Source organism: Macaca mulatta, chromosome 9 (assembly GCF_049350105.2).
Source record: "Macaca mulatta isolate MMU2019108-1 chromosome 9, T2T-MMU8v2.0, whole genome shotgun sequence".
Taxonomy (NCBI): domain Eukaryota; kingdom Metazoa; phylum Chordata; class Mammalia; order Primates; family Cercopithecidae; genus Macaca; species Macaca mulatta.
In genome coordinates, this window is record NC_133414.1 from 105,096,788 (window position 1) to 105,113,423 (window position 16,636).

The 16,636-nt window shown below is 43.3% G+C and overlaps 1 long non-coding RNA gene across 1 annotated transcript in view; it reads left to right on the plus strand.

The window, feature by feature from the left end:
• The first annotated feature begins 4,034 nt into the window (after nt 1-4,034).
• The window catches only part of LOC144331203 (uncharacterized), a 52,329-nt gene continuing 39,727 nt past the window's right edge, over nt 4,035-16,636 (plus strand). Inside the window, exon 1 of the long non-coding RNA XR_013398167.1 lies at nt 4,035-4,152. This is a non-coding gene — a long non-coding RNA (uncharacterized LOC144331203). The remainder of the gene's footprint in view (nt 4,153-16,636) is intronic.

The window sequence follows — 16,636 nt, forward strand, 5'->3', positions numbered from 1 at the left end:
CTGAACTAGCACTACAACAGCAAGCAACTCTGGATCTCAGAATCCTATTTGACTTCCAATCTTAGTTCTGCTATGTATAAATTGTGAAATCTAATCAACCTCTCTGAGTCTTATAAAATGAGGAAATAACTTCTTCTTTACAGGGTTGTGGGAAGGCAATAGAAGGAGATAATGTGTACAGAGTGCCAAATTCAAAATTTGCCAAGTGGACAGTCAAGGATGATAGTGTTCCAGCCACTTCCACCTCTGGAAGTCTACCCCTTTGAAAAAAAAAAAAATCACAGTTAGAAAGGCTTCAAGTTCTGTTTTTATTTTTTTATTTTATTTATTTTTTTTTTTTTTGAGATGGAGTCTCGCTGTGTCGCCCAGGCTGGAGTGCAGTGGCCGGATCTCAGCTCACTGCAAGCTCTGCCTCCCGGGTTTTTACGCCATTCTCCTGCCTCAGCCTCCCGAGTAGCCGGGACTACAGGCGCCCGCCACCTCGCCCGGCTAGTTTTTTGTATTTTTTAGTAGAGACGGGGTTTCACCGTGTTAGCCAGGATGGTCTCGAACTCCTGACCTCGTGATCCGCCCGTCTCGGCCTCCCAAAGTGCTGGGATTACAGGCTTGAGCCACCGCGCCCGGCCGTGAAGTTCTGTTTTTAAATTTTATTTATTTATTTATTATTTTGCTTTAGGCACAGAGAACAACTTGATCCTCTTGAAGCAGACGATTCCCAAATGCACATTCTAAACTTGAGACATCTTCCAGCTTTCAGGCTTATGTAGAATATTCACAAATGGTGGTTCTATCATGTTAACGTGTCTGAACATAAAACTCATCTCTGTCTTCATCACCCCACCTCAACAAACACACAAATCCCAAGTAATCAACAAACCTGCTCTTCCTTTCAGAGTTTCCTGTTCTGTTAGTGACAACGCCATTGTTCAAGATGCCCAGACTCTTTGACTTCCATTCTTACCCAATCAGCCTCCAAATCCAGCTAAAGTCTTTTTCCTTCTTCCTTCCCCACCCCTGCTCTGGCCCCCTTGCCTTCCAGCCTTTCTGCCATTCATGCCATTTCCAGTACCAGCAGTTCAGATGCAATGAGAAATGTCTGAACTGTTGAGGTCTTCTCATTCCATTCCAGATTGTAAATTCAGAGCCTCCTCTGACTCTGGAATTGGTATGGCCTTTCTCATCCATCCTGTCATTGTTCCCCCCACCACCTCCATTCAATTACATTCACAGATTCCTTTATAACACTTTTGGGCTCAGGCTCTATATGGACTATGAGAAAGATTCCTTAGTTCAGTCTCCCCCAGCTTTCCATTCTTTTTTTGTGGGGGGGATTGAGTTTCATTCTTTCACTCAGGATGGAGTGCAGTGGCTGATCTCAGCTCACTGCAACCTCTGCCTCCCAGGTTCAAGCAATTCTCCTGTCTCAGTCTCTTGAGTAGCTGGGATTACAGGCATCCACCACCACACCTGGCTAATTTTTGTATTTTAAGTAGACATGGGGTTTTGCCATGTTGGCCAGGCTGGTCTCAAACTCCTGACCTCAGGTGATCCACCTGCCTAGGCCTCCCAAAGTGGTAAGATTACAGGCATGAGCCACCCCCTCAGCCCCAACTCTCCTTTCTGACCCAATCTCTCACTTTCTGCTCCAGCCATATACACCATTTACTCCAATCGTCATTCCCTTCCCCAGTCACATTCTTTCATCTACTCATCTACTCACCTCATTCGGTGGTTCCCACGTTGCCTAAGAGACCTCCTAAACTCTTTCTTTATCAATTGATTGGAACCATGATCCTTTTTGACATTTGAATGCTTTCATCAATCTGCATTTTCTCATTCTATTCTTGGGGCCACCATATTAGAATCAAATGAGACATGATTTCTGAGATGTCCCCAATAACCACTATACCACCCTAGGAGATAACACAGATTAGAAGTTAAGAATTTGTTTTTCTGGTGTCAGATGAATCTGGGTCCAAATCCCAGCTCTATCATTTACTAGTTGCATGACCTTGGCAATTTCTTTAGCCTCTCTTCCCCTCTATTCTCTCATCTATAAAACTGAATAATAATGCCTACTTCACGTGGTTGTTATGCACTAACGGGATAATGCATGGTGAAGCTCTTAGCACAGTGGCTGGCACCCAATAAGTGTTCAATAAATGATTGTGCCTGTCTTTTCATTCTTGCATTGCTTAACTTTCTATGGCTAATCAGTAATGAAGACTGACTGTGACACTTAATTGCTTGTTCTAGGGCTGTGTAGCCTTTAAGATGTGAGTGTCAATGGTTAAAAGACGGCAAATGGAAGTCTGAAAAAAGGAAGTAATAGTTGACTGGGTTGTAAGATTTTCAGGGGCAGAGATAATGTTACTTTCATCTTTACATCTCCAGTCCTAGACTGGGAATGTAGTAAGCACTCAAAAATATATGTTTAAGTCAACTAAATATTGAGTTGCAAAAACTTCATTGCAATGACTTCTGGTCAGTTTTCATCTCCGTCTCCGTATTTCTTATAGTTGTCAAAGCAAACTTCCAGAATTCTGGGATTCACTCATTCCCTGCCATTAAAAAAAGAATGTATGTATATGTGTGTGTGTGTGCGCGCATGCGTGTGTGCATGTGTGTGTGTGTATTATGTAGGAACACACACACATTTAAATTAGCACAGTTCTAGTCTAGCTTCACTGGATTTAGTGTGTGTTCTTCTTCCTATCTTCCCACTGTAGACCTTCTGGGTTTGGGTCTGTCCTTAGATTTGTCCGTGGATTATAACCATACCAGAAGAGGCTTCCTGGAAGGACAGCCACCTGCATCTGTCATACCTGAATTTTGCCCTGGGGTTAAATCCTCAGGAATCCAGCTTTCACAGTGAGTTGGAAGAGATCACGAAGGAGAGACCCATTAGGTCTTCAGATTTCTGATGAGCCATTGCCATTTTCTTGAAAATCGATTGCCTTTATTTCTGGGCCATTACATTGGATTTGTCACAATATACTTATACATTGTATAGAACTTATATATGTACTATATAAGTTCCTAGTGTAGATGTACAGACGGACATTTAAGGTGCTTATTTTGTTGGCACTTCTTAGGTTCTGAGCTTTAAAAATAGAAATTTAATGTATAAATTTTAATTCAATTCCACACATTATCGAGTGTTTATTCTATGTCAGGCACCATGTTGGGCACCATTTCTAGGGGCACTGAGACACTTACATGGTTACCAGGGTGATGAGTGAATGGTAGGTTGGGTTTTTTTTCCTCCTTACCTCCTTCTTTCCTTTCTCTCCCCATGCTTTGTGGTATAGAAAAAGACTTTCTGAGAAGAACTGTGCATCTGAGTTATGACCACTCTGAGCTATATAAGCATTTGTCTGTATTGTAGACGTTTACTGTGGAGTGCAGGAAAGATCTGGTGCCCCTGGGGGTCTGGGGGACCTCAAGGATGCCCTGCCCCTCCAAATGGAACCCGTTTACTGTGGAGTGCAGGAAAGATCTGGTGCCCCTGGGGGTCTGGGGGACCTCAAGGATGCCCTGCCCCTCCAAATGGAACCAAGACCCTGAGGGGAGGACAAATGTGGTAGGAAGACCCAGGTGTTCACGAGGTGGAGGGAGAAAAGAGACTGGAGACGAAACAAGGGAATCCAGGGAGGGACCTTTGAGACTCTTTTTAGTCATCATTGTCAGAGGGCTGGTCTCCTTGAGGGTTTAGGAAGGGGGTAGGTGGAGAAGCATTTGTAGGCTTTGTGGCTGGTGCACTGTGGTCACAGTAGGATTGGATATAGTCCTGCTTTTTGACTTCAGATAATACTTCACCAAGGTCTGAATATGTCATTTCTTCCTGAGCCTTTGGTTTCCCAAAATAAATCATTTCACTTCAGCTTTGGGTTAATATCACTCTGGCTCCAGGGCTTTGGCCAAGCTGACATGGGTGGGGCTTGTAGAGCTCTTTGTCCTTCCACTTCTGGATTTTGGGTCTACAGATTGGCTGCTGACCTGAGCTGATAGTTCCTGAAATGTAGTCCCTCTCTGCTCCAGCCCTGCTGATCGCCTCCTTCCCATACAGGATGTGAGGGGACTGCTGTGTACCTATAGCCTCTCCTGGCTTCATCTAGGGAAAGCAGAGCCATCTTTTCTGGGACATTTCTGGTAGGAAGACACCTTTTCTTTGGTGGTGAGCTTTGCCGTTAGATTGCTCTGGGCTCTTATTCATGCTCTGCTAGCTATTCGCTTTATGGTTTGAAACATCTGGGATAGGGAAGTTGCTGGTTGTGCAACTTGGAGCATGTGATTTTACCTCTCTAAGCCCCAATTTTCCCATTGAAAAGTGGATAAAATAATAGCTCCAACATATTATTGTTGTTGGAAGAATTAATGGGGTAGACTAAACTGCTAGGCATGAGAAATGCCTAATGAATGGGAGATACTGTAACATTCAGAACACTGAAGTTTTAATATGACTGTGCACTTATCAGTGAACATTAGCTGATTTAGCCTTTATGTATTAATAAGTCCTGATTGTACTGGGCCATCTTGTCCTGGTTCTAGAGTAAAGCCTGCATTCCAGGTATGTGTGTAGATGAGGCAGGTAGGTATACACTATGCTATGGGGTGAGGTAGGGCTTTCTTCGTAGGGGATCCTATCAGTGACATCAGCACAGATCTAGGCCTCTGGAGAGGTCTCAGAATTGTAGGGACTGTGGCTGTTTCCACATGGAATATGGTGCTTAGGACTGATAGAGAAAAAGCCATCTCCTGAGGGCTTCTGTATGATAGCAGCTCTTATGATAGAATGCTATGGAAACTTCTTTTCTTTCATGGACCACATTTAGGAGCACTGAACACTAGGGGCTCAACTCCATCTTATTTACTTGGGACCTGAGGGGAGACTTGAACTTGGCTCACAACTTACGTTTGGTGATGTTAAATCCTGTTTGAGATCCTGGAAAAGTGTTTCCAAAGGGAGCCAGACTGGAGGGAGGACCATGGAGTCTCTGGAGGGAAAGTCACCGGCAGTAAAGAAGCTTGGCAGAGACAGTGGAGAGCGTCAGAAGGCAGCCAAATGCCTAGGCAGATAGGGGTGGAGCCCCAGTGAAACCCCACCTCTAAGCAAAAGACAGTTTAAAAAGCCTGAAAGCCAAACTACAAGTTCAATCCTTGGACCGGTTTGAGAACTTGTCTTCCTGTTTGGCACACTTTCCTCTGATTGTTCCCCACCCTTCATCTATTTCACATATACCTACCCTTTCCTAATTGGTTTTCTACACTATCGTGCCCACCTTTGAGTGGTGTTTTTGCTTTAAGCTTTTTTGCACACTCCCAAACCCATCAGCAAACATTCCCCATTCTGAGTCCATAAGAGGCCCTGGGTCCAGCTGTACGAGGGGAACTTTCCTGCCTTTGGGTAGGGGGACCACCTGCGTGTCCCCTCTGCTAAAATCTGTTTCATCGCTCAGTAACATTCTTCTCCCCACTCCTCACCCTTCAATGTATGGTGTGCATCCTCATTCTTCTTGGGCACAGTACAAGAGCTTGGGAACCACTGAACATGGGTACAAGCTACAACACAGGCAAGCTGGGGCACCTTAGCATGGCCAAGCAAGGCCCGGGTGGGGCATCATTGGCCAGGGGTCCCTGACATGCGAAGTGACTGGGAAGAAAAATCCTGCATCACAGTCAGATTAAACAGCAGGCAGGGCTGAGAGGGGTCCCAGGTTTCCGGGTGTGCATGGCCCCCATTTCCATGCCTGTTCCCTCACTGGCCCTCCTACAAAGGGTGCTCTGGAAAAGGGCTGGGGTAGTAAGGTAAGAACTGTCACTTGGAGCCCAATGTCTCTGCTGTGGAGAGCCCAGGAAACAGGAGAAGATCGCTGGAGGTGGATGGTCAGGAGAGGGTGGTGGCATTTCAGGCAATACCCAGTGGAAGACAGAAAAATAGTGGCCCGGCAATCACAAGGCGATAAGTTGGTGTGGCCCTGAGTGAGGGGCTGTCAAGCTACATTTTACATGGTGAGGCTCATGTAACACAGTTCTTACCTCTGTGGAAAGGGCATAATAACAGTACCTATCGTAGGCCGGGCGCAGTGGCTCATGCCTGTAATCCCAGCACTTTGGGAGGCCAAGGTGGGTGGATTGCCTGAGGTCAGGAGTTCGAGACCAGCCTGGCCAACGTGATGAAACCCCATCTCTACTAAAAATACAAAAATTAGCCGGGGGTGGTGATGGGCGCCTGTAATCCCAGCTACTTGGGAGGCTGAGGCAGGAGAATTGCTTGAACCCAGGAGGCAGAGGTTACAGTGGGCCAAGATTATGCTACTGTACTCCAGCCTGGGCAACAAGAATGAGGCTCCATCTAAAAAAAAAATAAAAATAAATAGTACCCATCTCCTGGATTACTGACAGCCAAGAACGGTGCCCAGCACAAAGTAGGTGCTCAGTAAATGTTAGCCATTATTGTGTGAGAGCTGTCCAGGAGACAGACCTCCTGAAGAGAAGAGTTGGAAGTGAAATCCTAGGAAAAGCCTGGGCAGCCTGGGGTATGGCTATCAATGGGACCATGGTACTCACTCTTAGGTAAAAACATGGGAGATCCCAGTAACACACACACAGGATCTGCTCCCTACCAGCTCTCTCACCAGCTCCCTGGTCCCTGTGGGCCCTGATCCTGGGACTGGACCCGGAGAAGACACTAGTTTGTAATAAAATTCATGGTTGATTTGTCTGCATCAAACTGATGGCTCTGATTGTGGCTTGTTGAAACAGCCTATTCTGGGGCAGTTGAGGTGGAACAGTGTTTCTAAAGAGCCCTGAATATTCCCAGTGTTTTGCCTTTGGTGCAGGGTTGTATGGTAGGACAAAGCCTGCTTGCTTCCTTTTGCAGTGATCTTTCAGCTGGGAGATTACTCTCTTTACTTCTCCATCACAGCAGTTAACTCCCTCTACTTGCAGATATCTCCTTCCCACTGGGATCCTACTTAATTTCTAAGGCCCAGCTCATGTTGGATCAAGTCATTCCTTGCTCCTAGAACTCTTTGTTTATCTATTACCCTTGGTCATTATCCCATTCGTATTCTGCAATGGTTCATGAATCTCTGCCTCCCTTGCTTTGTTGTAAGTTCTTTGAGAAGGTGCGCACATGCATGTGGCATCTCATTCATCATCTTATTCCCCACAGGCTTCTGTGATGTTTACTACAACTACAATGAAATCCCATGAAGTAAGAAATACAGCATCCCCATTTCACAGATGAGGAAACTGAGGCATAGAAAAGGTAAGTGCCTTGCTCAAGGCCACTCACCTGGTGGGCAAAGAAGTCAAGATCCAAGCAATCCAGGGTCCCAGCTTCCTCACTACACTCTACTGACTTTCATGGTAGGAACTTCAATATTTCATGAATTGAGTATGGTTAGTTTCACAGGCTTTGTTCTGAATATTATCTATAATACATATTCCTGCCATTTGGGGATGATAGACCACTTTCCCTTCTGAAATGACTGTGTCCAAAAGACTGCCAAAAGCATCTTATCGAATTGCCTGTCATTAGCTTAAAAAAATTTCCGGAAGATAAAAAAGAAAGCAGCACATGGTGACAATGCAGCTTTATCCTTGGCACAGACAGGCTTCTTTGGGGCTGCTAGATACATGAGTAATGTTTCAAGTTATATGCCTTTCAGTTTGGAAGACTTTGAATAAGGCTTAAGATCAGCATTTGGAAGACCTTTCTTCTACTTTTCCCCAGCTAACATTGCAGTCCCTCTGACTGAGTAATTTATCCTGAAACATCAATATATAGGGTCTGTTCATGTCTTAGGAAATGTTCTAATAACTCATTTTCCCTTCTCTGTGAAAGTCATTGAATTGAATCATGCTCTCAATGAAACTCTCTTAAAATCCATTAATGAAAATGTTAGTACCTTAACAGAGTACCACGATATCCATCTAGATTTAAATATTTATTGGGCAAACAGGAGAAATGATTAAACCCCCTTAGGAAAATCAATCAAAACTTCCCCAAAGCCTTGTCTTGTAACTAGTGTCACATACCAGCCACACTCACCCTGTCATCTGCTTTTTTGGCACTAAATTCAGTCAGCTGAGACCAAGCTACCGTGTAAGGAACAGATTAAACTAACATCCATCAAGGTGAAAGATAATTATTACTTGTGTCAGACAACACCTGTTTTTGCAGCATTCTTCAACTTAGTTAAACTGGAGACAGGCTAAACTTTCCACTGAATTTTCCATTTGACAGTTGCTCCAGGCAGTGTGTCTGCAGAACACCCTTGCTATGTTTACATTTTTGAGGCAGATTAAAAATGTCATCTGTGAAATATAACCTGAAAATCTCAAACTGTAATATATTCGCCTATATAAATATAGAGGCTGAATGGGAGTCAAACGGAAGGCGAGGCAAACGCTTAGCTTACTCTGGAGCAGAAATCTTTCATCGGACATCTTTTATGATGTTAAACGTGCAGGTTGTCTACAGATAGTCTTCATACTTCAAATTGTGGTGGTGTTGATCACTCTTCACTTTCCAGTTTTAGGACTATTCATCATTTCTCAACAGCTTGTGGTATTTTCTTACAAACGGGGAGCCAGAAGTCAGGTGCCGTTTGGAATATGTGAGCGTGGGTCTCCTTTTCACAGTCTTGACTCCATGCCTATGATGGCATTTTTACCTGAGAAAGGAATCTGACCTGGGGCAAAAATCTGAAAAGGAGTGTTTATTTTTTGTTTTGTTTTGTTTTGCTTTTTAAATTGAAAAGTGACACTGGTGTGGCTACTGCAGAAGTGCTAATGTCATTGCCAAGTTCGCTCCCAGGGTTGTCCTTTGTTGGAGAGGCCCTGGTGCACTTCCAGATGTTTCAGTTGGGGCACAATTTGGTACATGTCCAAGAGACAAAAGAAGAAAAAAAGAGAACACGTCGGCTCCCCTCTGGGGGAAGGTTATGGGACCTGCAGCTTTTCTGGGTGTTAATCTTACTCTTAACATCTGTGTTGACTTCAATCACTGTTTCTTTTGACGTACTTTAAATACAGGCTCCAGCCCAGCTGAAATGGAGGGGAAGGAGACTTGAGGCTTCCCTTTATTATAGCTGTAGACATTAAAAAGCATTTAAGATACTTTTCATTCTTGGGATTACAGTAATGAGTGTATTTTTAAAAATTCTGTAGTTGTCTCTACTTCTCATGCTCTGTATTCTCTCAGGTTCCAAGTCCTTTGATGGGACCTGAATCTCGTCTCTTTTCCTCCCCACCTCCAAGCCATCCCTTGGTTCAGCCCACCTCACCTGCACTGTTATGGTAGCTTTCTGTTCTCTCCCCTCAATTCAGTCTGTTCCAATCCCCTTTTATCTTCTGTGTCCTAATAGTCATTTGTTCCAAACACAAGTTAGGTCACTCCCCTATTAAAAATGTCTAACCCCTGATGACAGGTGCCTGCATTGCTCATCCCTCACCATGGCCTTCAAGGTCTTTTGTAAGCTGGCCTTGACCTTTTAAATCAGCAATGTCAGTTAGGATGCTTTGGGCTGCAAGTAACAGAAACTGCAGTTCAGATAATAGGAAAATGTATGATTTCACAATACAGAAAGTCCACTAAAAGAGAAGACTTCAAGTTGCTTAAGGACTCAGTGACATCCATGAAGAGCCAGATTCTTTCTACCTGTCCATTCTGCTCTCCTTTGGGTGCTGATTTCTTCCCCCAGTTGGGTATAAGATGGCTAGAGGGATTCCATGACACACAGCCAGACCAACGATGTCCAGATGAAGAGGAGAGAAGAAAGCTTTCCTCAGGGCCCCTGCCTTTGGTGACTTCCCTTCCTCTCACTGGCCGGAACTGGGCACATACCCATTGGCTGGTGTCACTCTCAGGCCAATGGGTCTCCTCCCACCCCAGAGTGGGGAGCAGTGCCAGCTTCCCCTGAGGCATGTGGCTTTGTGGGGTAAGAGGTACCTGAGAAAACTTGGGATTTGGCTAAGAAGGTAGTAGGGGGCACTGATGCCGGATAGGCAACCAACAGCATCCACTACCATTTGCCAGCAGCTTCCCCCACCCACTGTGTTTTGTCACTCCTGTCATGGTCTTTCTATTTCTTCTCAAGAATGTCTTGCAGCTGGTTGCAGTGGCTCACACCTGTAATCCCAGCACGTTGGGCGACTGAGACGGGTGGATCACCTGAGATAAGGAGTTCAAGAGCAGCCTGGCGAACATGGTGAGACCCCAGGCTCTACTAAAAATACAAAAATTAGCCAGCTGTGGTGGTAGGTGCCTGTAGTCCCAGCTATTTGGGAGGCTGAGGCAGGAGAATCGCTTGAACCTGGGAGGCAGAGGGTGCAGTGAGCCAAGATCGTGCCACTGCACTCCAGCCTATGTAGCACAGTGAAACTGTGTCACTAAAAAAAAAAAAAAAAAAAGTCTTGCTTCTCCATGTTTCTTCTGGAAGACTTCTTCATCCTTTTTGACTGGGTTAGTTTACTACTGCTGCCATAACAAATTGCCACCTGTTTAGTGGCTTAAATGACGTAAATGTGTTATAGTTGTGGAGGGCAGAAGTCAAAAACGGGTATCTTGGGGGCTAATATCAAAGTGTCTGTAGAACCGCGTACCTTCTGGAGGCTCTAAAGAGAATCTGTTCCTTGCCCTTTCCAGCTTCTAGAGGCCTGCTGCATTCCTTGGCTCATGGCCACATCATTCTGACCACTGCTTCTGTTGTGACATCTTCTCCCTCTGATCCTCCCACCTCTCAAATGAACCTTTGTGATCACATTGGGCCCTCCCCGATAATTCCCCCATTTTAACACCCTCAACTTAAGTGCATCTGCAAAGTCCCTTTTGCCATATAAGGTACCATATTCACAGGTTCTAGGGATTAGGATACAGACGTATTTGGGGGGCCATTATTTTACCTACCACAATGACATAACTCAACCCCACCTTCTCTGTGATACCCTCCCTGGTTCCATTCCAGAAATGTCATTCTAGAAGAAATATAAAGAAGAGATTGGGAGGGGGCAGGACATTTGCCACCCTTGGGGCACTGGTCTCAGTGCCACCTCTCTTGGCTGTCAGGGAAGGCTGGATGGCAATGATCTGCGGCCTCCACCTTTCTCTGACCTGCTCTCTGGGCATGTTCTCTCACCTCCCTTTCCCTGTTTTTTGACCTGACATTGAACTTCCTTCAGGTCTGAGTCAAAGAGACTTCATACCCAACCCAATGTGGTTTGTGGAGGCGTTCACTAAAGGAAATGAAGAGGAAATTCTACCTACAGGACAAAGTGTTGTCTTTTTCTGCCCCCAGGTTACAATGATTTTTCTAGGGTGAGCCCTTTTTTTCTGACCATATGCTGTTCTGGCCAGGCCTGAGTTCTTGTCTATGGACAGAAGCAGCTCAGGTCATGCTAGAATGTCCCTCTGCCTCTGTCTGTCTCTCTCTCCAAATATTTAACATGCACCTGTGCAAGGCATGGTGGTAGATACCATTGCTGCGAAGCACAGTTCCCCAGGCACAAACCCTGAGATGTGAAGGATTCTTGCCAAGTGATTCGTTTATAAGTATTCCCAGGAAAAACCAGAGGGCAGTGGGGAATGAGGCAGGCACGGGAGAAAGCTAACCAGGGGTGCACTATCAAGCACAGCCACATAAGGCTGCTTTGGTTCCATCCTCTGGGGATGCACTGAGGCATGTAAGTCACATCTCAGATGGTCCTGATCAGGGGGCGATTGTCATTGGTTAAGGGCTGCCCCCAAAGAGACAAATTCCCAGGGAAGGGGATTCTGACTGCCAGAGGGGAGCCCTCCATTAAAAGAGGTGCAGGTGCTGTTGTGAATAAAAGGCTACTGGGAGCCAGTATGCCCCAAGATGGTGCAGCAACCCCAGCAGGTCCGGGCAGAGCGCTCATATCCTCCATGCACTGGAGAAGGCCCTGTATTCAGGCATTTCCTCTTCTCACGTGGCGTAGTCATCCCTGCCCCAACTCCACTCCCAGCCAAGGCTCTAGAGCAAGACTCCTGGCCTCTTTAGAAGGCTGATCTTCTGGCTGATCTTCCCAAGCTCAGACACTCTGTGTAGGCTTCAGGTCATGCTGTGCAGCTTCTTGGGCTGTCCAGGCTTTGAAATCCTTTTAGAACTGAAAATTGCTTGCTGACTTCCTAGTCACCACCTTCCACTAAAAACTGCTTGATTGCCTGAGGATGATGGATGTATCTATCTCCGAGGCAGGCCAGGGTTCCTGCCATCTATCTATTGCTATGTGCCAGCCGTTGGGCTACCTCCTGAGCACCCAGATAGAGAGGAGGCCATTTTGTCCCTGGCTGGTCATCTTGTCTCACTGGAGGCTCGCCTCTCTCTCCCCACTCCCTGCAACTTGACCCCACTCTTGATTCTGCTTACCTGGTCTATGCTTCCCTACCATGTAGCAGAATTTGGTTCTGCATTCAAGTCAGAACTTCTGGCTCCCTTTTCCTGAGGCTCTAACAGTCACCAGGTGCTAGAATTACTTCCTTGGGTGGTAACACGTGATGCTGCCTCCTCAAGTAACTCAAATGGAGGACTTTCCAAAAGCACATCATTGTTTTAAAAATGTAATCATTATTGTATTCTACTTAAACTGATACATAAATTATACTAATGATAATAAGCAGAACAACAGCTCATATGTGAGTACTGTGCCATGTGCTTTACATGCAACATTTCATTTCATTCTTTACCCCCAAATAGTCCTACAAGGTTGGAACTCTCGTTATCACCACTTACTTGGTAGGGAAATGAGGCTCAGAGAGGTCAAATCAGAGCTTGCAGAGCTAAGACTTGAACCCAGGTCTGGCTGAGTCCATAAAACCCACCCTCTGCCTTGTCACCCTATATTGCCTCCCACCTCACAATGACAGAAGGGGTCTCCTACTCAGAGTTGAGGGTATTGAATAGGGATGGATAGGTCTGGCAGATGAGAGTGTTTTTCCAGAGCTTTAAATTCCAATGGTGTTTAGTCACATCATTTATTAGATTTCTTACCCAAGAATTAAGTTAAAAATGGGCTCTTTCTCTAAAATCCCTTTCAGATGTGTTGGCCAGCATAGCATCCTTCATCACCCCAAAGTGAGTCATCATGCAAAACTGTTGTGTTTTTCTGGGAGAGGGGCTTAGACCCTCCACATAAGATCCTTTTGAAAGAGTTTTTCCTGGAAGTCCCACAGAGTATCTGTTGCTTTTGTCTTGTTGGCCAGAACTGTGTCAAATGACTACTCACCCTTAGCTGCAAGGCGGGCTAAGAAGTAAAGTTTGAGTTTTTTTTTTTTTTTTTAAGTTTGGGCTTCTCTATTCTTTCCCCCCTCTGTTTAGCAAGATACAAAAAGCATAATATATTGTTATCAACTAAGGTTTATACCAGGGTTACAAGGATGGTTCAATTTTAGGAAATTTATCAATGTAATTCACCATATTAACAAATTAAAGGAAAATAATCATGGGGAGATCATAAACTGAGAAAAGTATTTCATAAAATTAATACTTTCTTCTACAGTTAGAAACAAATACGAATAAAATACCTAGGAATGAATTTAGCCAAATAGGTGAAAGAATTATACATAATAAACTATAAAACATTACCAAAAAATTAGAAAAGACCTAAATAATTGAAAAGATATCCTGTGTTCATGAATTAGAAGGCTTAATATGGGTGAAATGGCAATACCACCCAAAGAGATCTACAGATTCAATGCAATAATTATCAAAATACCATGTCTTTTTTTGCAGAAATGGGAGAGCCAGTCCTAAAATTCACAAGAAATTGAAAGGGACTCCAAATAGTCAAAATAATTTTGAAAAAGATGAACAAAGTTGGAGGGTTCACTCACACTTTCCAATTTCAAAACTTACTATAAAGTTACAGTAATCAAAATGGTGTGGTCCTGGCATAAGGGTAGAAATACAGATCAATGGAATAGAATTGAAAGTTGTCTTAGTCAGCTTGGGTTGCCATAATAAAATACCATAGACAGGTAGTTTGAACAGCAAAAATTTATTTCTCATAGTTTTGAAGGCTGGAAGTCTAAGACAAAGGTGCTGGCTGATTCAGTTCCTGGTGAAGACTCTCTTCTTGGCTTGCAGATGGCGGTCTTTTTGCTATGTCTTCACATGGCCTTTTCTTGGAGCATGCCTTTGGAGAGGAGGGCTGAGAGAACTCTCTTCCTTCTGATAAGTCTACTAATCCCATCATGGGGGCCTTGAGATTATGACTTAATCTAAACCTAATTACCTCCTGCTATGGTTTGAATGTGTCTTCCAAAAACCATGTATTGAAAACTTAACCCCCAATGTAACAGTGTTGGGAGGTGGGGCCTAACCGGGAGGTGTTTAGGTTATGTGGACTCCATGTTCATGAATGAATTAATGCAGATTAGAAAAGGGCTTGAAGCTGCAAGTTTGAAATATTGCTCTCTCTCTTGCTCTCTCTTGTTCATTGCCTTCTGCCGTGGGATGATACAGCAAGAAGGCCCTCACAAGATGTTGGCTGCCTGATCTTGGACTTTCCAGCCTCCACAACCATGAGACAATAAATTTCTGTTTATTATAAATTACCTAGTCTCAAGTATTCCATTATAGTAGCACAATATGGACTAAGATACCTCCTAAAGGCCTATCTCCAAATACCATTGCATTAGGGGTTAGGGCTTCAACATGTGAATTTTGGAGTTATACAAACATTCAGTTAATAACGAAAGTCCAGAAACAAACCCAACATCTATGGTCAATTTATTATTACAAAGGTATCAAGACCATCCAATGGGGAAGGAGACTACTCTTTGATAAATAGCACTGAAACAACTGGATGTCCACATACAAAAGAATAAAGTTTGGCCAGGTGCAGTGGCTCATGCCTGTAATCCAAGCACTTTGAGAAGCTGAGGCAGTAGGATTGCTTGAGGCCAGGAGTTCAGGATCAGCCTGGACCACATAGCAAGACCCTATAAAAAATAAATAAGTAAGTTGGACCCTTATTTTATACCATATACAAATATAAAACAGATAGAAGTCCTAAATATGAGAATGAGAGATTGAAATCTCTTACAAAAAAACATATGGGTAAATCTTTATGACCTTGATTTGGCAATGGTTTCTTAGATATGACACCAAAAGCACAAACAAGATAAGAAAAAAAATAGATGAATTAGACTTCATTAAAATTAAAAACTTTTGTTCCTCAAGGAACATTATCAACAAAGTGAAAATAATACCCACAAAATAGGAGAAAATATGTGGAAATTACATATTTGACAAAGGACTAGTATCCATAATATACAAATAACTCTTGCAACTGGACGACAACAACAAAATAGGCAACTAAATTGAATAGGCATTTCTACAAAAAAGATATACAAGTGGCCAACAAGTATATGGAATGATGCTCAACAGCAGTAGTCATTAAGAAAATTCAAACCAAAACCACAAGGTATTACTTCATACCCATTAAGATAGTTATCATAAAAAAAAAAAGAAAGAAAACAGCATGGGCAAGTATGTGGAGAAGTTGGACCTCTTTAACATTGGTAGTGAGAACGTAAAATGGTGCAGAGGCTGTGAAAAACACTTTGACATTTCTTCCGTAAGTTAAACATAGGATTAGCGTAGACCCAACAATTCCATGCCTGGGTATATAACTGAAAGAACTAAAAACAGATGTTCAAACAAAAACTTATACACAAATCTTCATAGCAGCACTATTCACAATAGTTGAAAGATGGACACAATTTAAATGTTCATCAACTAACAAATGGATAAACAAAATGTGGCATATCCAGATAACAGAATATTATTCAGTCATAAAAAGGAGTGAAGTACCAATACATGCTACAGTATGGGCAAACCTTGACAACATTATGCTATGTGAAAGAAGCCAGACACCAAAACCACATATTGTATGATTACATTTCCAGAATATAAAATGTACAGACATAAAACAGATTAATGGTTGCCAGAGGCTGAGATTAGGGGGAAATGGGGAGGATTACTTCATGGGTGCAGGATTTCCTTTTGGAGTGATGAAAATTTTCTGGAACTAGATAGTGGTGATGATTGCAAAAGATTATACATATACTAAATGTTACCAGTGATAAATTTTATGTTATGTGTACTTTATCTCACACATGCACACACACACACACAGCCCAAAACAAGCAAACATTACAAACATTACATTTTTAGCAAAATGGGAATAGAAGATAACTTCCTCAACCCGATAAAGAGTATTGACTAGAAACCTATATTAATAAGTCTAAGTGAGAAAGCATTAGAAATCTTCTCACTATAGTTAGGAATAAGCAAGGATGTCAATATCATCTCTATTACCAGTATTGGACTATAAATCCTAGACAAGGCAATATGACAAGAAACAGAAAAAAGCTGATTGGGGTCTTTAAGATGCTGCAAGTTTTCAGTGTCCTCTGCACAAATGTATCAGTTGAAGCCTTAAGCATAGATGACTGGAAGAAGCATAGATAAGTCAAGCCTTAACTTTGAAAACTCTTATGTGTATGTGGCGTACAGAGTAGAGAATGGAGAATAAGAAAAAGGAAGGCTTAAGAAGAACCACATAATTTATTATTATAGAAGTATTGGAAGAGTTTTAGGAA